Source organism: Alligator sinensis, unplaced genomic scaffold (assembly GCF_000455745.1).
Source record: "Alligator sinensis unplaced genomic scaffold, ASM45574v1 scaffold65_3, whole genome shotgun sequence".
NCBI classification, from domain to species: Eukaryota; Metazoa; Chordata; order Crocodylia; family Alligatoridae; genus Alligator; species Alligator sinensis.
The window spans coordinates 18,815-37,335 of record NW_005842203.1 but is presented as its reverse complement, the minus strand read 5'-3'; positions in this window follow the sequence as shown (position 1 = coordinate 37,335).

Genomic DNA, 18,521 nt, shown 5'->3' with positions numbered 1-18,521 from the left:
CACAGTGCCCTGTCTCAGGAGGATATAAGGGGAGGTGGATTTGCTGTGGAATAGGGCCTGAGGGTGTGGGGGGAGAGAGGAATGGGGCCAAAGAACTAAGATTTAAGTAGGGGGAGCATGGAGAACATCAAAACAACTAGAGAGAGGTAGGACACAGAACTTGAAGAGAAGAAAAATTGAAGCAGCAGTCAGAAAGATACAAGAAGCAAGGAGAAGGGGAAAAGAGCATACAAGGAAATGGGTGAGAGAAATGAAGGGAAAGCAGAAGTAAGAGATCTCAGCTGCAAAACAAAAAAAGGCAAAAACTAGAGTAAAGTTTGAAATTATGAGTTAAATGCCTTCCTAACCATCATCTGCCAGCCAATCAGCAGACAACTCACCTTTAAAAAAAAAAAAAAAAAAAAGCTGTCCCCCAAAGTTACTTAGCTGGCTCAAGGTTCAACAGAGCCATTTTCTAGGATGTCATACAACTCATCAAATAGAATATTGACTCAGTCTATAGAGGCTTAGGTAAGATGTGACTTTTTTTAGTTCCCCTTTTATTATTTTAGAAATTAAAAAGTAAGCCTAAGACCACTCCATAAATGAAAAATGTTGGACCTTCCTGCACCTCTATGGATTGATTCAAAACCAAAATAATAAATAAATAAATAAATAAATAAAATAATAAAAATAATAAATAAATAAATAAATAAAATGTAATAATGAATTGTTTTCTTATTTAAACCAATATTTGGTGTACAGATGTACTTAAAACACTAGGCAATATATACTTTGAAGGAGACACCAAACAGTATAGTTTTGTTAGAGACACCATAGATGGCCCAGTATTGCTACTTATATATGAGAAGATAACTGGTTTCACTTGGAGTGACCAGAATTGTTCATTTAAAATCAAATGCAATGATAAAACATATATTCCTGTTTTATTTTTGGTTCTCATGGTATCTGATTAGAGATTCACAAATCTTAGGGGCATGCTTAGCCCTACTACAAAATGTGCTTTTAGGAAGTTATTTAAATAGATATTTCCATAGAAAAAGTTTAACCTTTTAAGGCCTCAAATATCTAAAATATTCTAAAAATACAGGAAGCCGCATTTACTACTCAAACACATTCTATAACATCCACCCCTGCCAGTGCCCTCCTAAAAGCCCTATTCCTTCCAGATGAAGTTGTTTGGGTTAATGTGATATATTTTATTAGACCAACTCAAATGTAGTAAGAGATGTCAGATTTACCCAAAGAACCTTGTCTGCCTATGTCCTTAGACCAACACAGCTACAACCTATACCCATTCCTTCCAGAGCTTTCACACATGTTCTATTTTACCCCTGGAAGTGGCCTTGTTAAAGTCAATGGACTTACTGATATGTATAGGTACTTGCAGAATAAATACTTAGTTTTGCCCCTTCTGTTTCCTCATTCTACAGTTTATTTATCTGAGACCCCTTAGGAGTGGAGATCTAGAATCAAGAGATGGTAATCCAGACTCTAAGCATAAATCCTACTCAGGTTTAAGTCAAAAGGTATTATCATTATACATCTCCCCCACAGGCAGCAAGATAGTGATGTGGAAGAACTGAATGGAGTTGGGGAAAGATTCACAGTTAGGGATACAAACTAGAAATGAGGAGTTCTGGGTCTGATCTGGAACCAGAAAGACAATAGCTAGTTCAAATTCAAAGCATTGAATTCACAACCTGCCTCTGTAATTTGCCTTAAAGTTTTCTACTCAAAGTTTGTCCTTGTTCTCTTAATAAAGGACTTTGAAAAATATTCTATCTAATAGCAATTCTGTTTTACTGAAGTAAGAAAATAGAAGGTGGTAGTGACTAATACAGCCTAACACTTAACATGCAGCAGCTGAAGATTTCATGATTGCACTCACACTAGTGAATTATATACATCTGCTAAATAAATTAATACTCTTACCTCACTTTGTAAATATTTATATAGTCCCCAGTTCAACTTTTTCATCATGATATTTGTTAGTCATCACCCTAGCAAATAATGGAACAACATTTGTTAACATATACAGGCCAAATCTTGTCCGTTCTTCTGAGAGAAGCATGAGATTTGTGGAGTAGGAATAGTAGCATTCTAAGGTGTGGCAGGAAGCCTTCTACAATGGTTCATTACTGCTAATCCTAGGATGGATTAGCTACAGAACTTTTTTGCAGTGGAATACAAATCCAGTACAATGCTCAGGACTTGGCCTAGAAAAAGAAGTGGTAATAAAAAATACTGAGAATTGGGTCATAGAATCATAGACCTTGAAAGGTCAGCTAGTTTATCCTTTTGCATGTTTGGTCCATATCCTTCTTGAAGTGCAATACCCAAATCTGTATGCAGTACTCCAGTTAAGGCTTTACCAGCACTGAGTAGTAGACTAGAAGGATTACTTTCCATGTCCTACATGTGACATTCCCATTTATATCTCCCAGTGTAGCGGTTAGTGTTTGTGTCTTTTTTGCAACAGTGTAAAATTATTGACTCAGGTTAAGTTTGTGATCCAACATAACTCCCTGACCCTTCTCTGCCAAACTGCAGCCTAGCCATTCATTCCTTATTTTGTATTTGTATGGCTGTACAAAGTACGCTATAACAGTTTAAGTGTGGTTTTGTAATGTGTTGTGTACCCATCTTGCAGTATTTTAATCTAGACCATATTTCCCTAGCTTGCTTCAGGGGATATCATGTGAGACTATCAAAAGCCTAACTAAAATCAAGGTAGAACCGATCTACTGTTTCTCCCCAGTACATAAGGCCTGTTATTCTGTCATAGAAGGAAATAAAATTAGTTTAAATTGACTTGTTCTTAACAAATCTATGTTTGTTGTTACTTAGCACTTTTTTAATCTCCTAGGTACATTATAGTTTGTTTAACTATTTATTCCCGTATCTGTCTATAAATTAGAATTAGGTTGATCTGTACATATAATTTTCTGGTCTTCTTTTTTGTTTGCCTTTTACTTGTCTTCTGGAATCTCACTCATCATGAAATACCAAGTCAAAGTGTTTAATACCTTTCTTACTTAAGACTTCACTAAAATACATTATGTGTGATCAGATGGCTAACATACTTGGAAAGATGGAGCTAAGAACTGAGGCTAGGACAGGGAAAGAATGTTAGGAACTGTTTAAACATAATCAATATTTTCAAATCATCTGGGCCTGATAAACTTTATTGTAGAATACTTAGAGGACTGACTGAAGTAATGTCAGACCCATCAGTGCAAATATGGCACCTACCTTTAAAAAAGCTACGAAGGAGGAATAAGCAAGTATTCATTAGCAGACCAACTCTTTCCTTGGACTTCCTTCTACTACTAAAGTAATAATAGAATGTTTTCTTGTTACTTTTTTGTCCCTTACAAGTTTTATCTCTGTGTGCCTTGGCCTTTCTGATTTTTTTCCTCCATCAGGGTTTCCCGTCTTTAAGTAAGCTCAAAATCATGTCCAACCCTACTTCTGGTCCAAGCCCATCTAGGTAGGGCTCATAACTCCACATTAGTACTTGGGGTCACAACTGCTAGTTTGGGAACTGCTGCTCTATATGCTCATACTATTACATTAGTAATTTGGCCTAATTCCTGCTATTTATACAATTATTTCCTGAGTTTCAGATCACTGAATAGCTTATAATGTAACCAAACTGGTTTCATACTACATTTCTTGCCTTTCTAGAACAATGGGATAATTATCTTTTGTGACCATAATATCACTTAAGAAACTACCAATTCTGGTGAACTCCTTTTTCTCTTATACTGTATTTGATTCCCACAGAGTCTTTCCTCCCAGTTCCCTGTGTTCATTGATGTCTGCTTTCATGAAATCCATTGTATTTATTCTGCTATTCTCCTTCATTTCCTAAGGCTCATGAACTCCTTTTAGGATTGTTGTCACCCAAGTTGTCATCTACCTTCACTAGATCCCCCCTATTGGTCAAAATCAAATCTAGAAGAGCCTCCCCTCTAATTGATTTGCATCAAAAAATCTACATCCATATATCAAAAGTACTTGTTAGATTATGCCCTGCTGTATTGCCACATTTTCTTACCCCCTACACACAACTTTTCCCCAAAAATCAACCCCCCCAAACTAGGTTGTATAAATGGGGAAGCCAATTTTTTGGCCCAGAATAGAAACACACCAATTTAAGTTAATTAGGCTTAATTTCATAGCCATTAGGGCTGGAAGGGACCTCAGAAGATCATTGAGTCCAGCCCCCTACCCCAGGGGCAGGAAGTCAGCTGGGGTCATAGGATCCCAGCAAGATAAGCATTCAAATGTGTCTTGAAGGCGTTCAAAGTGGGTGCTTGAACTGCCTCTGGCGGCAGTCTATTCCAAACCTTGGGGACTCAGACAGTAAAGAAGTTCTTCCTTATGTCCAGCCTGAAACGGTCATGGAGGAGTTTGTGGCCATTTGACCTTGTCATCCCTTGGGGCACTTTGGTTCCCCCAGATCCTGGTGAGCACCCCTGATAATCTTATAGGTGGCCACCAGATCACCCCTGAGCCTGCACTTTTCCAGGCTGAAGAGTCCCATGGCTCTTAGCCTCTCTTCATAAGGTCTGCTTTCCTGACCTCTGATCATGCACCTGGCTCTCCTCTGGACTCTCTCAAGCTTCTCCACATCCTTTTTGAATTGTGGAGCCCAAAACTGAATACAGTACTCCAGCTGCAGCCTCACCAAGGCCAAATACAATGGAAGAATGACGTCATGGGATTTGCTTGAGAAGCATCTATAGATGCAAGCCAGCGTTTTGCTCGCTTAACTAGCTGCAGCATCATATTGAAGGCTCATGTTCATCTTGTGGTCAATCATGACCCCCAAGTCCCTTTCATCCGTAGTACTAGCCAGCATAGCACTGCCAAGCCTATAAGCCTGCTGTGTGTTTTTCTTCCCAAGGTGGAGAACCTTGCATTTTTCAGTGTTAAACACCATCAGGTTCTCATCTGCCCATTTCCTGAGCTTGTCAAGGTCAGCCTGGATCACTGTCCTGTCCTCACATGTGGATGCTTTACCCCAGAGTTTGATGTCGTCAGTGAACTTGGCCAGTCTGCTTCTGACACCAATGTTCACATCATTAATGAAGATGTTGATCAGTATAGGCCCAACAATTAATGACTAATTGTTCTTCATTACACAGATGTTACTATTTGTTAAAAAACCTTTTTAGTGGTCCTGATGTTCCACCAATTAAGTTACCTTTTCTGGCAATTTTGCTGGTACTCCTAGCTTCTCGTCTCCTATTTCACAGCCTTTGAGACCATCTTAGCTCCATCCCTGTTCTCTCCGACCATCTCTGAAAAGATCTTTTTTTCTTCATTTTTCCTTCCCAAAAACTAGATTCATATGTTATTTAAAAAGTACATTATTTTTCCACAAGATGTGTGGGTGGTTAAAAACTTTGATTACTTATGAAGTTTTGCACTTTGTCTAATTCAGTGAACTGATAAAAGAAAATGTCATCCTTCTGATATGACTGTTTCCTAGTCTATAATAGACCTCTACTTTGTTCTCTTTCCTTTTCCCAAAGACTTCCAACATTTTTGTTCCAGCTACATTCTGGATGTTAGAGCAAGCATATCCATCCTTGGTATACAAGGCAACTGTCCTTAAAGTAGTGTGGTTTAGTGGGTAAGATACTGGACTGGTAATCAGAAGACCAATACTATATTCCCATTGTTTTTTTGTTGCTACTCTTTCAGCAACTTGCTGTGTATTCTCAGCAAATGACTTCACTTCTCCATGTTCTGTTTCCTTCTTGCCCTTTGTTTTTTTCTATTTAAACTGCAAGCATCTGGGGGCAGGGATTTTTTTTCCTAAGGTTTCTACAGTAGATCCAATCTCAGCTGAGGCTTCTTAGAGCAGTTGTCATAATAACAATAAATAACAACAATGAACTGCTGTAAGACAGCAATTAGTCTTACCATATTCATAAGTGAGGCCCTTTTAACATCAATGCAACCACTCCATGAGTAAGGCAAGCAACTTCTAGGTTAGTTGTTGGCCTTTCATTATATTATTTTTATTGTGGGGGGAAAAAGGAAATAGGATTAGAAATTCCATTCCAGGACAGATCAGGACTCAGCAGACAGCAGAATATAATAACACCAAATCCTATCCACTTTACTCATGCAGGTTGTCCATTGATTTCAGTAGAACAGCTTCTTTTTTTTTATCTACATTTTCCCCAAGTAATTAAAAATACATTCATCCTTGTTGTACTAAAGTGTCTTTTAAAATAATATCAACATTTGTAATGTATTTTAATAGGTCTTCCTTGATATCAGACTATAAAAGGAACAGTATGTCTGTCAGTACTCCACTGTTTTAGAGAACAATAGCTGAATATTGGTGACAAAGAAGAACTGTCTAATTAGTCTACATTTTTCAAAGAATAATTGCCTGTCAACCAGTTGAACCATCTTTCTGGAAACACATTTCCCAGGGCAGCAATTGAAATTACAGGTATGTTCATGTGGATCCTTGATAATATAAATCTTTCTCAAAAGCTGTCCTGTTTCTATTGTTCCTTACAAAAATATATTTTTGTCACTATTTTCTATTTGAGGTAAAGACCATAAAATTAAGGGGAAAATATATTTAAAGGCTTTTTAAGTCTCTAGTAACAATACTATACAAATAATAAGTACAGTAGCTCTATTCAAATAACAAGGCCAATGACTTCTTTTATGGCATATGGTAAATGTTCCTCATTTGGAATTGTTTAAAACACTGCTGTTAGTTTTTCAAAAGACATAAGCCCATACATTAACTTTGGCATGAATAGAATACTGCAAGGTTGAAGAGTAAGGCGCTGAATATTAATGCTGTCACCCAGGTAAAGTTGGAAGTTATTTTTAGATCTTCCTTTTCAATTGTGCTTGGAGAGATAATGTATTCATTATCAAACCCTGTGGGACTTTTGCTCAGTAAAACTTACCCAGTCTGCAGTGTTAAAGGGGTAAAAGTACCTTAGAAAGCATAAAGCATATTTTAATAAATATTAGTATCTTTAGCAAAACTCAGAGGAAATATTTTCCAATACCTCATTATGTATCATGTCTGCTGATTCTAATGGTAATTATGCACCAGGGAAGGAACAGATCTGAAACTGGGATAAACAAATAAATTAGAGATGTCAGTTATCTGTTATGTTCAACTTACATTATTACCACACAGGAAATGAATCTAGTATGATGCAACCAGAAAGCTGCTAAGAATATCACAGAGAATTCCTGTTACTAAACACTGGCTTATATAGAAGGTTTGGTATGCTCATATGCCCATGCTCTATAATTTCAATGTCATAGATTTCATAGACATTTGGGCTGGAAGGTACCCCAGAAGATCATCAAGTCCAGGCCCCTGCCCCAGGGGCAGGAAGTCAGCAGGGATCATAGGATCTCAGCAAGATAAGCATCCAAATGTGTCTTGAAGGCAATCAAAGTGGGTACTTGAATTGCCTCCGGCAGCAGCCTATTCCAAACCTTGGGGGCTCGGACAGTAAAGAAGTTCTTCCTTATGTCAGCCTGAATTGGTTGTGGTGGAGTTTGTGACCATTCGATCTTGTCATCCCTTGGGGCGCTCTGGTGAACAGACGTTCCCCCAGATCCTGATGAGCACCCCTGATAAACTTATAGGTGGCCACCAGATTACCCCTGAGCCTGCGCTTTCCCAGGCTGAAGAGTCCCATGGCTCTCAGCCTCTCATCATAAGATCTGTTTTCCTGACCTCTGATCATGCACATGGCTCTCCTCTGCACTCTCTAAAGCTTCTCCACATCCTTTTTGAAATGTGGAGCTCAAGACTGGACGCAGTACTCCAGCTGCAGCCTCACCAGGGCTGAGTACAATGGGAGAATGACGTCATGGGATTTGCTTCAGAAGCATCTATGGATGCAAGCCAATGTTTTGCTTGCTTTACTAGCCACAGTATCACATTGAAGGCTCATGTTCATCTTGTGGTCAGTCATGACCCCCAAGTCATCCATAGTGCTAGCCAGCATAACACTGCCAAGCCTATAAGCCTGCTGTGTGTTTTTCTTCCCAAGGTGGAGAACCTTGCATTTTTCAGTGTTGAACGCCATCAGGTTCTCGTCCACCCATTTCATGAGCCTGTCAAGGTCTGCCTGGATAACCCTCCTGTCCTCAAATGTGGATGCTTTACCCCAGAGTTTGGTGTCATCAGCAGACTTGGCCAGTCCACTTCTGACACCAATGTCCACATCATTAATGAAGATGTTAAAGAGTATAGACCCTAAGACAGAGCCTTGAGGGACCCCACTGGTGACCGCACACCAAGATGATTGGCTTCTGTCAACCACCACCTTCTGGGTCCTACCATGGTACCAATTCCCCATCCAGTAGATCATGGTGAGGTCAAGGCTGCAGTTAGCTAGTTTTGCCAAGAGGTGATCATGGGATACCACATCAAAGGCTTTATTAAAGTCAAGATATATGACATCAATCTCTTCCCCCTTGTCCAGGTGATAGGTCACCTGGTCATAAAAGGAAATAAGATTGGTCAAACAAGACCTACCTGCAACAAGCCCATGCTGGGTATCCCTACAGGATATTGCCTTCAGCAAATCTGTTAAGGATGGCCTCTTTGATAATCTTTTCCAAGACCTTCCCCAGGATAGAGGTCAGACTGGGCCTGTAGTTTGCCAAGTCTGCTTTCCTCCCTTTCTTGAAGATAGGCATGACATTGGCTTCCTTCCAAGCTTCAGGCACTTCACCAGAGCACCAGGAGTTCTCAAAGATCCATGCTGTGAGGGCCGTCTCCCGATCCCATCCTCGTCGCCATGTGCAGACAGCGGGGTGCGATCGGGGCCCTTTTGTGCTGTGTGGGCTGTGGCCAGCAGCCCGGGCACGCTGGGTCGGAGAAAACAGGTGACACACTAGAATTAGGCACGGACGTGTAATGGTTGATTCAAGATTGTTTACTTACACCGAAGATGGCCGCGGTGTAGGCTGGACAGTTTCCCAGGCACAGCTCCGCTTAAACCCTCGTTTGAGGACTCAGACAATATTCAATCACTCCCACGGAGTTGTCGAGGCTCCGTGGATCCTTTTGTTCACTCACAATTCACTCACATGAAGTTTGCTAGGCTCCGTGGGTCCTTTTTTGCGCGCAGGGAGAGGGATACGTCGAGGATTGCAAACGGCGACGGGGAGAGGCTAGAGGCTGATCAGACCTCTGTTGCCTGCTTTAAATGCGCTGGGTTTGATAGGCTCCACAAAGCTTAGAGATCTTCACACAGCGTGAAGTCTCCTCCTCCTGATGTTCGTGGAGTTCTCCCTTGCGGGGATTCTCCTCGGAGTTCTCCAAATTGGACGGAAACCACCAAAGCCTTTTATACGGCTAGCAAGCCAATCACTAGCCGCCACGTGTGAATAATTTCACGCAAGCCAATAATGGGGCTCGAATTACAATACGAATGGCGGGAACTCTTTGCACCGTGCATCTCTGTGCTGCAAAGAAGAAATGCACCCTGCAAAGAAAGCTACAATTTGGCGGGAAAATAATTCAATGGTGCCAAAGCACACACAAAAACAAAAATCACACCCTTTGGGTTGTGACACATGCCAGGGGCTGAGCGATGATGCTAGCCAGCTCCTTGAGTACCCTGGGGTGTAAACCGTCAGGGACGGCTGACTTGAAGGTATCCAGCCTGTCAAGGAATTCCTTCATGAGGTCAGCTTCAATGGAGGGCAAGTAATCTCCCTCACTTAGGCCTCCCTGACCCACAGTGGGCAGGAGCGTCCCATGGGATTAGTGAAAAATGTATGATACTTTATGTCATCTTTATGAATACCCAGGAAGACCCCTCTCTATTACTCGGTCTCTATTCTTGCAACTGTTTACAATCTGAGGAAAAAGGGTCTCAGATTCACAGACTTATTGACATTTGTATTACAAGGAGATTTAAATTATTTATCTCTCTTCAAAGTTCTTGCTATTATCACGGTCATGCCTGCAGTGGGGTATATAGTAAAGTGTATGAAATATTTTACTAATAAAGAATGTCATTTTTACTAAGGTGTTTTTGACTTTTTACAATATTCAACTCCTCAATACATTCCACTTCTTAAACAGAAGTATGATTTATTTTACTTCTTCATTCTTCAGCACATCTTTGAAGAACAAAATTAACCATCATTTTCAAGGCAGTTGTAGAAACCAAGTTAAAAAAAACAGTCCCTTTGGAAGCCCATGTTACAGACAGCTCATAACTACATGTGTACAGATGAAAACTAAGGTCTGTCTGGGTTCCCTGCCCTTTTCTGTTACTCTGTAATTCTGGAATTGTCCTCCAAGAATATTTCTGGCACTTAATCGGTGCAGGAAGAATGATGATTTTCTTTTGTTTTGCAGTACATAAAACATGTCACCATTTTCCCCTGCATTTGGGAGACAACAAGCAATTGTGAACATGATACAAATCATATCAGTAGAACACTGTACATTTTTAAAGATTTTTTTAAAGAGACTTGAAGATGTTTATCATAACAGATAAGCACAAAGTGCATAGAAATAATTAAATGGAATGAGAAAGGAGTGAACAACTAACACACTTTCCAATTCACTAAGTTCTGTACAATACTCAGTCATTATTTCGCTAACAGTTTGTGTGTCTGTATATGACAAGATGTCGTAGCATTGTACCATCTGCTATAAAGTATAATACTCCTGCAAGCATATGTGAGGTTCTGGTGAGTCTTGCCCATTAATTCATGTTTTTAAGTTTGTTAACTGGAAATGCTGCAAGAAACTGGATTAACCTCCCCATCCCCCTGTTTTCATTCTGAATATCCACTATCAAAATGAACAGCCTGCAAATTAAAATATTATATTTAAAAAACGTTCAAAGCAAGTTCTTTACCACATTCCACTAGTAAAGCCTTACTAGAGATAGCTATCCATGCAATAAAAACACACTTAATTTGTCATTTTAAACTAAATTCTTCTAAAGGAATGTACAGCCAAACTTGTAAACTAGTATACTTTAAAGAAAGTAATTTGTAGAGAAGTATACATTTGTACCACAATAGGAGCAAGTATCACCCAGTTAAACTGGTTTAGCACTTTCACAGGAAGCAATTATTAATCTGGCTTGCTGCTAAGTGATGAGGAGACAGGTATCCTGTTGTCCTGTGTGGCCCAGTGTCCTGGCATATGATAGAAGCTACTGTGGGAAATTGAGCCCAAAGTGCATGAAAGTTTCTGATCTTCATTTCATTGGCCATAAGACATAGAAACCATATTGAGGGTTCTTGTGCCATTTCATATTGCATTATGGGATGGGCATTTCCCCTTGACCCTGTTAAGCATGCAACAGCATCAAGTCCTAGCTGTATACACAGTGTCACATAATCATGACACTGAATCCACAACTACATCAGGTCCCTTGATCATACAAATGTGTGAGATGATTCCCTAGAACTCTATAAAGAAATGGAACTGTGACAATTAAAGTTATTTTAAAAAATTGTTTTTATATGAGCCAAGCAAGTAAAAGCTTTATAAAAAGTATGAAATGCCTTACAAAGAAAAAAGGGTTTAGGGGTGGAGGAAATTTACATTCAACTGGATGGAGTAGAGAAAGTATGCATGTGGGGAATTATAAATATTCCAAAAAACAAGGACAAAAATGTTAGGGTCTGGGAGGAAAAATAGAAATTTGTAAGGGAAGAAATCTTTTCTTTTTTTTTCCTGAGGCCTGGTATAGAAACAGTATAAATTTGGGGAGAAATGAAAATAAACATTTATTTTCTTCTCAAAGAATAAACAGGAAATATATATTTAGAGTAATATACTTCAGTCCTGCAAAATGTTTCTAACAACTAATAAATATTTCAAATGAAGTTACTTAGTTTCAAATTTTCTAGTATTAGACCATTGCAAATCCTATATACCAGGAGTTTTCAACCTCTTTGCGTCAGTGTACCCCCGGCAGCTGGTCAAGAAGGAAGGAGTCCCCCAGCAGCCAGTCAATGAGCAGGGGCGGATCTCCCAGCAGCCAACTGGTGTACCCACAGTTGAAAACCCTTGCTATATGCCATCTTCTACGTGACACAATGCTCCCTACCCCATCTCCATTTCCCAGATTATTCAAACACTGGAGGATGTGACAAAGGTCCATGCAACAGAAAGGCAGTAGAAGTGGCTGTGAGAGTCAGGGAAGATCCTTATAGATTTGCAGTGTTTACCAGGACTCTGAGCCAGTGGAGTGGGCCAGCTACCTATTGTAAGTCAGAGATATAATCACTGCAGAGCTTCCTTGGAAAAACTGGAAAGGCTTCCACCCAGATGCTTATTGCCCTGGCCCTGAATCTGTACTTTCTCTACAGCACTCGTATCAACATCCTCTGAGTCATGCCTTGAGCTGACAACACAAGGTATGGACAGATATTTTTTGAAATGCTTCAAAACCTATTCCAATATGGAGCACTTCAAATGTGGACTGCTTCAGAGTTGTCCAGATGTGCAAACCCCTCCCATTTGAAGCACTTCAAAATGGCCCTGGGTGCATGCTGTATTACAGCTCTGATGCTAAGGGGCTGGAGAAGGGGCATGCTTTTCAGGCCCATCTCTAGAAGCTTCTGAGTACTACTGAGTGGGGAGGAGAGAACCTATCAGCTTCTTGTCCCCCCTGGCTTGAATGGACCTGGAAATTTCACCTCAAGAGGAATTATCAGTTACAGAAATGGCAATGTCATCCCAGAAAGCCAGGATAGGATACCTATACCACAATCCCTGGCTGACCTGCACCAGGAGGTTCTGCGCCTCCTGTCCTGATGGTGCTGATATTCTGTGTGCAGGCAACTAGTGACATGCTCCTAAGGGTCTTCAGTGCTGTTCTGATATAAAAGAAAAATCATTTAGGTTCCATCAGAGTGTGACGTGTCTTTGCCCCTAGCAGTAAATTGTCAAGATCACATGATATGTAAGTCCCATAACCCCAAAGCAGTGGAGTTTGATATAAATCACAGAGGCTCTTCAGAGCACTGGGAAGGAGTATAAAGCACTATGGGATCCTGGAGGTCTGACTAATTCTGAAACCTGCTCTGTTGTATGGTGCAAGGTGCTTCAAAGTTATTCTGATTTTTATGGGATCATTTTGAGGGGATTTTGAGGATCTGTGTACATCTATATCATCACTCTTCGGAATATTTATGTTGGATCTGTCTGTACCCAAAGCACAGTTTGATGTTCTCAACACCGGTAAGTACCCTGGACAGCTCCACCTAAACTACAGGCCTTATGCCAGCATTTTTCAAACTTTTTGAGCTGAGCCCCCCTTTGAGTTACAATTTTGTTCATGTGCCTCCGCCACCCTGCCACCCCCTCTGTCTCCCCCACCTCACCCCAGAGGAGCAGCACAGCTAAGCACTGGGCACCCCTCATCCTAGCAGCTCCTGCAGCTCAGCTCAGCTCGGCAGGGCAGTCTCCACCCGCCATGGCTCAAGTGCCCCCTACTTTGGCCCAAATGCAGCTCTAAGCTGTGCACCCACCACACGGGGCTCCCAGAGGCACAGCATCCCGCTAGTGGAACCTGCCTGGGGCTCCCTGCTCCCACATTCCCCCATGAGCCTGCAGCAGAGCCAGCTCCTTGCAAACTTCTTGCCCATGCCCCCCTGCCCTGCACCACCTCCAACATTCCTTCATGCCCCCCAGGGGGCCATGCCCCACAGTTTGAAAACTGTTGTCTTATGCTGTGAGCCACACACATGCTGATATGTGTTAGTGCTAGCCTGAGTTTGGAGCAGTCACACTGCAGGCCAGCAGGGGCCTGAGGACTGAAAGGTAAGGATTCTCCACCCTTTCCTTCCACACTTCCCTCCTGACCCCCAAGGCACCCCCATTTCACCTCTACGGCTCTCCTCATGCCCCTGTTAGTGTCACCCTGCATCCCCACTACCCCTGCAGCATTACTTACCTGTGGCTTCCTGTGCTATCTATCCCAAGAAAGCATGCAGGGAAGGGCTAACCTGTCTGTTTGGTCACTGATGTTGCTGGGTTGCTGCTTTTCTACACCAGACAGCAGCAGCAGTGGCGGTGGCCAGGCATGCAGTTTAGCACTTCCCTGTCTGCTTCCTCAGGACAGACAGTGCAGGCAGCCACAAATAAGCAGGGGGTGGGGTGGGAGGCATTGAGCAGGGATCTGAGGAGGTGGGAGGTAGTTCATAGATTCATATATTGTAGAGTCGGAAGGGACCATAACGGATCATCGTGTCCGACCCCCTGCCCCTGGCAGGAAAGAGGACCAAGGTCAGATGACCCCAGCCAGGTGACTATCTAGCCTCCTCTTGAAGACCTCCAAGCTAGGTGATAGCACCACCTCTCTTGGAAGCCCATTCCAGATCCAGGCCACCCTTACTGTGAAAAATTTCTTCCTAATATCTAACCTATATCCACTCTCAACTAGTTTACACCCGTTATTCCTAGTCACTCCCTGGGGCGCCTTAGTAAACAGCGCTTCCCCTATTCCCCGTTGACCTCCCCTAATAAATATATAGGTGGCTCTCTCAACCTCCCCCCAGTAGGGTCTATCACGAAGGCCACTAATCATGTGAGTGGCTCTCCTCTGGACCCTTTCAAGATTCCCGCATCCCTTTTGAAGTGCGGTGCCCAAAACTGGACACAGTACTCCAACTGTGGCCTGACCAGTGCCACATAGAGTGGGAGCATCACCTCCTTTGTTCTATTAATCATGCACCCGCTAATGCATGACAAGGTGTGATTGGCCTTGTTGATGGCCTCATCACACTGCCAGCTCATGTTCATCTTGGAGTCAATTATGACTCCAAGATCCCTCTCTGCCTCCGAGCTGCTGAGAAGGACACTCCCCAACCTATAGGTCTGCTGGGGGTTGCTCCTTCCCAGGTGGAGTACCTTACATTTATCTTTATTAAATTGCATCCTATTTCTCTCTGCCCACTGATCCAATCTGTCCAGGTCAGCCTGAATCTGCTCCCTGCCCTCTGGTGTACTAACTTTGTCCCATAACTTGGTATCATCAGCGAACTTGGAGAGGGTGTTCTTCATGCCCTCACCCAAATCGCTGATGAAGATATTGAATAATATCGGTCCGAGGCCCGAACCCTGCAGGACCCCACTGCCTGCCTCCCTCCAGGCCGAGAAGGAACCATCCACCACCACTCTCTGGGTGCAGTCCCTAAGCCAGTTGGCCACCCACCTGACCGTATAGGTGTCCACTCCACAGTCTGCTAGCTTCCCAATGAGCTATGGGGCAAAGTTAGTATACCGGAGGGCAGGGAACAGATTCAGGCTGACCTAGTTGGCCTGATCTGGGTTAGCAGGGAATGGGGGATGGTTGGGTGTTTACACTAAGGCAGGGGTCAGCAACATATGGCACACATGCCAAAGGTTGCATGCAGCATGGTTTTGATTGGTACACAAACTACTTCCCACCCCAAGGGGCCGGAAGAGCCATGCCCAGATCAAGCAGTGATCCCAGGAACAGCCTTGTGCTGCTGCCGACCCCAGCAGAAGAGACTTGCCTCCGCCAGACCCCAGCTTGGGAACACCCTTGCCATGCCGCTGACCCCAGTTGGGTAAGAGCCCTTGGCCCCAACCCTGCTCAAGCCCCAGCCCCAGCCCAGCACCACCACTGGCCCCAGCCCCAGCCCCATGCTGCTAGCCACATGCTTCTGGCAAGCCCCAGCTGGCACCACCGCCACAGCTGGCCCCAGCCCCAGGCCCAGCCATGTGCTGCTGGCAGGCCCAGCCCCATTCAGCAACACTGCCACAGGCCTGAGCCCAGTGCCACTGCCAGACTGGGGCCATGGCCGAGGCTGGGTTCCGTGTAGGGCTGGGGCCATGTACCTGAGCAGGCCCTGGCCCTGGCCCCGGCCCCATCCCGGCACTGCCAACAGCCCTGGTCAGATGGTGCTGGTGGGCCTGGCTCCAGCCCTCACCACTGCCACGACTAGCCCCAGCTCAGTGCTGCTGCCAGGCTGGGGCCATCGGCAGTGTCAGGATGGGGCCGGGGCCGTGGACCTGTGCAGGCCCCAGCCCCATGCCAGCACTGCCAATGGCCCCAGCCTGGTGGCAGCACTGGGCTGAGGCAGGTGGTGACAGTGGCTGGAGCTGGGCCCACCAGCAGCACATGGCTGGAGCTGTCTGCATCACTGGGATGGGGCCGGGGTCCATGCAGGTCCACAGCCCCAGCCCCATCTCAACATTGCTGATGGCCCCAGCCTGGCAGTGGCACTGGGCTGGGACTGGCAGTGGCAGCACTGGTGAAGGCTGGAGCCAGGCCTGCTGGCAGCATGTGGCCAAGGCCATCGGCAGCGCTGGGATAGGGCCAAGGCCAGGGCCTGTGCAGGTCCACATCCCCAGCCCTGCATGGCCCCTCGCCACAGCCCTGGCCCAGTAGTAGTACTGGGTTGGGGCCTGTGGCGGTGGTGCCAGCTGGGACTGGACCCACCAGCAGCAGCATGGCCAGGCCCAGGACTGGGGCCAGCCACAGCGGTGGTGCCAGCTGGGGCTGTGGGTGGCTGGGGCCAGGGCCAGTGGTGGTGCTAGACTGGGTCTGGGGCCCAAGCAGTGTTGGGGCCAAGGGCTCTTACCTGGCTGGGGTCAGCAGCGTGGCAAGGTTGTTCACGGGCTGGGGTCTGGCGGTGGCAAGTCTCTTTTGCTGGGGTCAGCAGTAGTACAAGGCTGTTCCTGGGCAGCCACATACTGCTCAATTTGGGCACGGCTATTCCTGCCCCTTGGGGCGGGAAGTAGTCTTCATGCCAAACAAAACCATGCTGCATGCCACCTTCGGCACGCATGCCATAGGTTGCCCACCCACCCCTGGTCTAGGGGTTAAGAGCTCCAGGAGCTGCCCAAAATGACCTTGTAACAAGGACCTATGTGTGTGTTTCACCTAGCATACAAGCTGCCACTGACAACCTTCACTTTTTTGTAACAGATTTATAAGGGCTTCCAACTTGGTCCCAGGCAACATCTATATATACAGAGATGGAGTTACAGATGGCCTGGTCTTGCACATTTCTTCAAAGAGCATGCTGAATTGCATTTGCCATCAGAGAGCAATGAAGCCAAGGAGCACTTTTTGAGCCCACAGGGCTCAAAAGTGTAGCATGCTTAGGACCGAGGGTGCCAGCCTGCACTTGAATATGGAAGCATCACAGGTGCTCTCTAGCTGGAAGGCTGGCTAGAGAGTAGGCCTTGCGGAGTGCTTGTCATGCTCAGATCACCATCTGAATTGTATCAGACTCTCCCATCTGGATTGAATCATTACTGACTTTGGTTCGGTGTTCCTCCTATTGGATTCTCATTTCTGGTAAGGTATTGTTATAAACCTGTTGCTTGTTCCTAGTTCTGTACCATCATGACATTGTGCGACTTTAAATTGTTATAGTTTTCTACTTCCTCTTTTCTTTCCTTTTGTTGTTTAATAAATCCTTGTTCTCTTTTCTCTTTTCCCTTCTTCTCCTGATAAATCTTACTCCACAAATAAAACGGAGGTAGGCATGTACTCTGGCACTGTCAAACATTTAGTGCTGGTCACCTCAGCTTACACTATTAACCCATTGTCCGCCCCTTTCCAGACCTGATATTGGGGCTTCAGCCTCTCCACAAACACAGGTTCAACATATATACTATATATAAAACATATAGTAAGGATCTATTTACATTGTACCCTGTAAAAATCTTTTGTGAAATACTTCTATTACAACCAAAACTGGAATATCATACGACGTATCTTAATGATAATGAATGAAGTTTAAAAAATAAAAGGTTATCAGTAGTTAGTATTAGTTGGTCTTCAGTTCTAACTGATCTCTCTAAAACAATTCTGTATTGACAGATAAAACAATTAGCCCCGCCATTTGCATTTTGTTCCCTGAATTTTCAGGCCACTGTAATTTCCATTTAAAATGTATTTAACTTCAGATGATGAATAGGAATATCAAAACCACTTCACATTGAAATCAATAATAGGCACTTTATCAATGGCCTCAATGCAATCACTGGGCACATCCACACAAGCACACACATGCGTCTTGCAGCATCTCAAAGCCCTTTGAGACGCTGCAAGAAGCACATGTGGAAAAGAAAAAATGTTCCCTGTGCTGCAAATTTGCAGCATAGGGGCAAAATTAGACCCCTGGAGGGGTCAAAAAAAATCACGGGAGAAGAAAGCAGAGCAGGGCACAGTCTCCCACCAAGCTCTGAGGCAACCAGAGGCTCGGTACTCCACAGAGACACTCTGGTAAACAGCCATGCAAGACAGGCAGCATGCCAGCCACAGGGAGCTGGACCCAGACCCCTGCCAGTAAGTAGGGCATAGAGGGACTGGAGAGGGGGGAGGGGACCATGGGGGTCCCACCCACTCCCTGAGCCCCCCAGATTGCTGCCCCACCCTGACCCATCCTCTGTACACTCCCCCAGACCCTCTGATGACTGCCCTGCCCAGCCCCAGCCACCACCTGTCCCCTGAGTGCCCCCCGACTGCTGCCCCACC